This window comes from Mauremys mutica, chromosome 4 (assembly GCF_020497125.1).
Source record: "Mauremys mutica isolate MM-2020 ecotype Southern chromosome 4, ASM2049712v1, whole genome shotgun sequence".
Taxonomy (NCBI): Eukaryota; Metazoa; Chordata; order Testudines; family Geoemydidae; genus Mauremys; species Mauremys mutica.
Window position 1 is genome coordinate 10,223,348 of NC_059075.1, and position 5,714 is coordinate 10,229,061.

Below are 5,714 nucleotides of genomic sequence, written 5' to 3' on the forward strand. Positions count from 1 at the left end.
AGGGGGGGCGTGTCCTCTTTAAACTGGGGCCTGGGGGCCCTTCCCCCACGGGATAAAGCGGAAGAGCGCGGCCCCCAGCTGCAAGCAAGGACCCCCCCGGCTTGGCTAATTGCAGCGAGGCTGGAGCGTCTCCCAGCCCGCTGCAGGTCCTGCACCCGGGAAAGGTCCCTGCAGCCTTTCCAGTCCCAGCCAACGCTTCCCCGGAGACCTTCCCTTTCCAGCGGGCTCCGGCTCGTCCCCCTAAACGGGAGCGCGTGTCAATGCAACACCGCACGCGTAACTGGACCGCGTGTGGCCCCAGCCTGCTGAAACGTGCCGCCTCCCGCAAGCGGCTGGCTCAGGGCTGGGTGCAGCAGCCCAGCCCGGGGAGGCGCGGCGCGTTCATGCAACGGTGACCCCAAGCCGGACTCAGAGACTCATCTGCCCAGCCGCTCAACAAGCGCTTTAGATAACGGGGTCGGGGCTGAATTTCTTCAAGCCTGGGCACCCCGGTGCTGAGCTCCACCGAGCCTGAGGCCCGAGTGCGCGGGGCATGAGGAACTGTGCCGGGGGCTGCAGCCCCAGGAAGCCTGTGATGTGCTCGGCCCCTTTCTTCTACATCAGATGATTCCTCTGCAATCTCCAGCCAAAATCTACCACGGTCAGCGCAAAGCCAGATCCCTGCAGCGCCCAGAAAACCACATCCCCTCCTGCAGCTGCCCAGCCCCCCAAACACCTCCAAGGCCCACATGGGAGCTGCCCAGTCTGGAGACCAGCTGGGAAAGGGGGAATCTCAGGAGGTATCAAGAGGTGCCCAAGCTTCCCTGAGCTTTTCCAACAGGCCGGTCTAGCCTCCCTGGAGCAGCAGCTGAGAGCAGAGGAGGGTTCCCCCCCCCACAGTGCCCCCACAAAGCCATGTACAGCTCTGCCCTTGTGTTAAACGGAAAGTGTCTCTTTCACATGGCAGACTTGGATTTCCTGGCTGAACTTTACAGATGGATCCCGCTAATAGAGCTAGGTGGAAAAAGAGGCATTTTGAATCCCCAGGCTTTCCACAGCAGTGTCTAGGCTAGCTTTCCATAGAGTGCTTCGAACTTCATATTTGTTACCATTAATATTATAAAGGTACATTGAAGATGAAGTTTCCTTAATGGGGGTGAGGTGGTATAGACAGAAAGCTAGCACTTCAGTATTTACATACAGCAACATCCCTACAAATTAGTTAAGTGTGAAAATGTTATTCCCGTCTTTCACTGATGGGCTTTTATCAAAGCCATTGCAAGATCCCTTTCTTTAGGTGAAGCAGGGCTAGTGAAAACAAGCATGATTAAAGGTGTGTTGAATTGGCCACAATTAACCATCCCTTCCAGACCAGCTGGGTTAATTAACCAGAACTGTGGATTCTAATGAGGCTTTGATGAATTGCTTTACAGGTTTGTTGGGAGTGCAAGGTTCAGGTCCAGCAGGACGAGTCTATTTCAATGTGTTTTAGAACCGTCTTTCCAGTGGGATTGCTGGGAACAGCAGACCGCTAGCAGGAAGGTGGAGATGACTAGAAAATAGCTTTACTATGAATCTGCTGTCTATCTGAGACCACATTATGGTCTCAGTCTTAATGAAAAATAGCTGTCTGTTAACTCCAATTTAATACCCAGGCAATCCTGGAGTCCAAGGACGTTTTGGGCTTGAGTTAACATTAAGAGTTTTAATCTCCTCCGAGAACAACCTTTATAACCTATCCTGGTGCATGGAGTATCTGAGCCCTTCCAGTATAAATCATGAATAGCTATGGGGGTTTCCAACTCTGATTCAGTTCTTGAATCTCTGGACAGCCTGATATTAGTTTTTTTTCTATTGAACAAGTGTCAGTTCTGAGGCTGATTTAATTTCAATGGAAGCGAGCATGCATCCTTCATTCCCTAAGGCTCTTCTATCAGAGGGGGAGCCGTGTTACTCTGGATCTGTAAAAGCAGCAAAGAGTCTTGTGGCACCTTATAGACTAACAGACGTTTGGGAGCATGAGCTTTCGTGGGTGAATACCCACTTCGTCGGATGCATGCAGTGGAAATTTCCAGGGGCAGGTATATATATGAGCAAGCAACCTCGTTATCTTTAGCCTGCTTCTTGCTTGCTCATATATATACCTGCCCCTGGAAATCTCCACTACATGCATCCGATGAAGTGGGTATTCACCCATGAAAGCTCATGCTCCCAAACGTCTGTTAGTCTGTAAGGTGCCACAAGACTCTTTGCTGCTTTTAAGGTTCTTCTGCTGATTTTAAGGGGTGCAACATTCTTGAGCCATTAAATGTCAGGGTTGGATTAAGGCAGATTGGGGTCCCATGCACCCCTTTACGTGGCTCTGACCTTATTTGATGTGAGCATGACAAGGGCCCAGGTCCACAAAGATATTTAGGTTCACCTCACTTAAAATCTATTTGCTTACAAAATCAGACATTAAAAAAGTCATAACTGTCATTGAAATCAAGGGCCCCCTACACAAGAGTTGGCTGCTGGGTGGCTCATCCTTTTTGTTAGGCAGGCTAAACCCTTCCCATGTCCTGGATTACCACTCATAGGCACCAGCCTGCCTGGAGGCAATCCCAGAAGAGGGAGGACTCAACCGTTATCCACCCAGGTAGACAACACTGTTGGAGAGGTGAGCTACTGACACCACTGCAGCAGAGCCCCCCTCCTCAGTCCAGAGGAGAAGAGCAGTAGGTTTCAGCATTACCATCTGTGACAAAGTGGGACTGTTCTTAATGTTTTCTCTGAATACTGTGTGGGTGCCTCAATTTCCCCTATGCATTTCTCAAGTGTCTAGGGGTGTGTGATTGTTGCAGAGCCCTCGGGGGGCCAGTGTGATCCTGTCTGCACAGAGAATGGCTGATGCCCTGTCTTCTGGCAACTGATGGCCTGAGTCTCTCCCATGCAAAGTTGCCAACTAAAGGTGTTGAAGAACAAAGAGATCAGGTGACCTCCTGGCCTGGGAAAGGGACAAAGGGAGAGGAGGGGCTGGAGAGTTTTCAGTTTGAAGCTGGCTGGGAAAATGGAGGGGAGGCCAGATTGGGCTCTGGCCTCCCTGACCCCACAAGATGGACCTGACTGAGGGGGTCCTGTTGTATGTACCTGCAAGGCCTGTCTTGGTCTGCGTTCCTGTCATCTAAGTAAACCTTCTGTTTTACTGGCTGGCTGAGAGTCATGGCGCATCGCAGGCAGCTGGGGGTGCAGGGCCTTGTCTCCCCCAAACTCCGTGACACCATCCCATTGAGACGTATGGGACAGTTTATCTCTCTCAGTTATTGTTTCATGATGTTGGCAGATGTCACTGTGTTGGTTACACCTGAGTCACGTTTCCTACCTTTTCTTCCCAATCATGAGGTCCACAAACCTTTTTTTTTTTTATTAAATGAAAACTTAGATATTGATATAACCACAACTCCAGGAGTTGAGACCCTAGGCTTGTTTCTGTGCCTTAATTGACTCTAGTAAATATATATGCACAATAGCTATCTGTTCACTATCTGTCCAAGTTCATTTATTGGTCATGTGGAAAGACACCAACCCAAACTAAGGACCTCCCAATTTTTTGTTTTAAAAATCATCCTTTTTTGTTTTGGTAGAAGGGAACAGTTCACTCTTCTGCTCATAGCAGGGAAGTGCTGGACTTCTATAGTCAAACAGTGTGGATCTAAAGCTGAAAAGCAGTGCTCCAGTTTTCAGCCAAAATGGAAAAGTTTGGGTCCGAAAGTAAGGCTGAATAACTGAAGTATATTTAAAAGGCTATGTATGTTTTTCATCATATTCTGCTCACTGATTAGCACAACTGTTTAGATCCCTGACACTGAAATGCATTTCTTTACTTACCCTGAAAACATGTATGCACCTGCTTAACTTTACCCATGTATAGTCCTGCAATGGAACTATGCACAAGAGTAAAGATAAGCAGGGGTTTAAAACCTTGATCCTGCAAAGTCTTTAACTTGACTTACAAGGTATGACTCCTATTTATAATGTTAAGCATGTGTCTAAGTGATTGCTAGATCAGGGTGTAAGTGTCTGTGGCCTTGAGGCTTATATTTTGCACATAGGATAAGTTTATTAGTGTAAGTCTGCTAGTGAATTAATTTCCTCCGTTATGCAGAAAAAAAATCAGCATAGAAGATGAGGGAAAAAATCTGAAATCCAGCCCCTTCTTCCAAGCAAACAAATAGAACCTCCTCGTATTTCCCCTCCCCCTAAAACAAATAAACAGAGTGGGTCATTATCAATTTAACATAAAGAAGGGCCCAAACTGTGCACTTCAGATCCCAAACTTTCCCTCCTCAGAGCTCAGGGGCACTGAACAGAAACAGCTCATTCATAACCCAGCAGGGACCATTGGCATCACTAATACTGTGTCTAGCAGTGTGAGAAAGCAGGCCCTGGAAATGCTGCTGCCCTAGCCACACAGTCTTTCTGCTCTTTTCCCCTGCAGATGGTGATGTAAGAACGAATCCCTCCGCTATCCACCTGGTCTCCCTTAATAGCAACATCCATATTGTTGGGAGTACAAATAGCTGAGCAGGTGTGAAACAGATCAGTGCAAAAAAACCTCTGCCATGCTTCTGAGATGGATTTCCTTGTTGTGTCTGTTAGTACTAAGTGAGACTCAGAGAGTCTGACGCTGCAGACGCAGCTCTGCTAGGGAAGTTCCTGACTTGAAGTTGGCGTCTGTTGGTACTGTTAACTTGTTCCTTTTCTCCTTGTTCTGTCACTGCACGTTGATGAATAGATTCCCGTGAAGGCACAGGTGGGGAATACGCTGTGGAGGAAGTACTGCATGATAGAAGAATTCATTCGTGGAACAATTTGATTAATAAACCTGACACTTCACCAGAGAGGTCTTTGCCTTGTGAGTTTAGATTTGGTTTCTGCTGTGAATGCACACATATAGTTTTACTAATAGCTGGCTGTGCTGAAGAAATCCTCTGGAAGAACAGGTCAGACACTGCATGCAGCTTGCCTTTCAACAGCCAAACGGCCTGTTCCTCTTGCTCACTAGCCCATGATAGCTGCTCTGGATCAGTGGCTCTCCATCTTTCCAGACAACTGCACCCCTTTCAGGAGTCTGATTTGTCTTGTGTACCCCAAGTTTCACTTCACTTAAAGTACTTGCTTACAAAATCAGACATACAAATATAAAAGGGTCACAACACACTATGACTGAAAAATTGCTTCCTTTCTCATTTTTACCATATAATTATAAATAAATCAATTGGAATATAAATATAACAACTTACATTTCAATGAGTAGTCCACAGCACAGCATAGACAAGTCATTGGGTGAAATTTTAGTTTGTACTGACTTTGCTAGTGCTTTTTATGTAGCCTGTTGTAAGATTAGGCAAATATCTAGATGAGTTGATGTGCCCCCTGGAAGACCTCTGCGTACCCCTAGGGGTACATGTATCCCTGGGTGAGAACCAATGCTCTAGATAACAAGAAAGGTTCTACTAGGCTGCTAGTTTTGTATCACTTATACGTTTGTACTTTCTGTGTTGAGTACACAAGGATCCTTTTCTCCAAGAACCATGCTACTATTTTGGTTTGGCAGCACTTCACATCCACTTTGCCCAGGTGTTTTATAGATTTTAAGGTTGGAAGGGCCATTCATGACATGCAGTTTCACATGGGAATTCCTGCATCTAGCCCAGCAACATGTGATTGGTCATCAGAGGGTTGAGCACAATGTC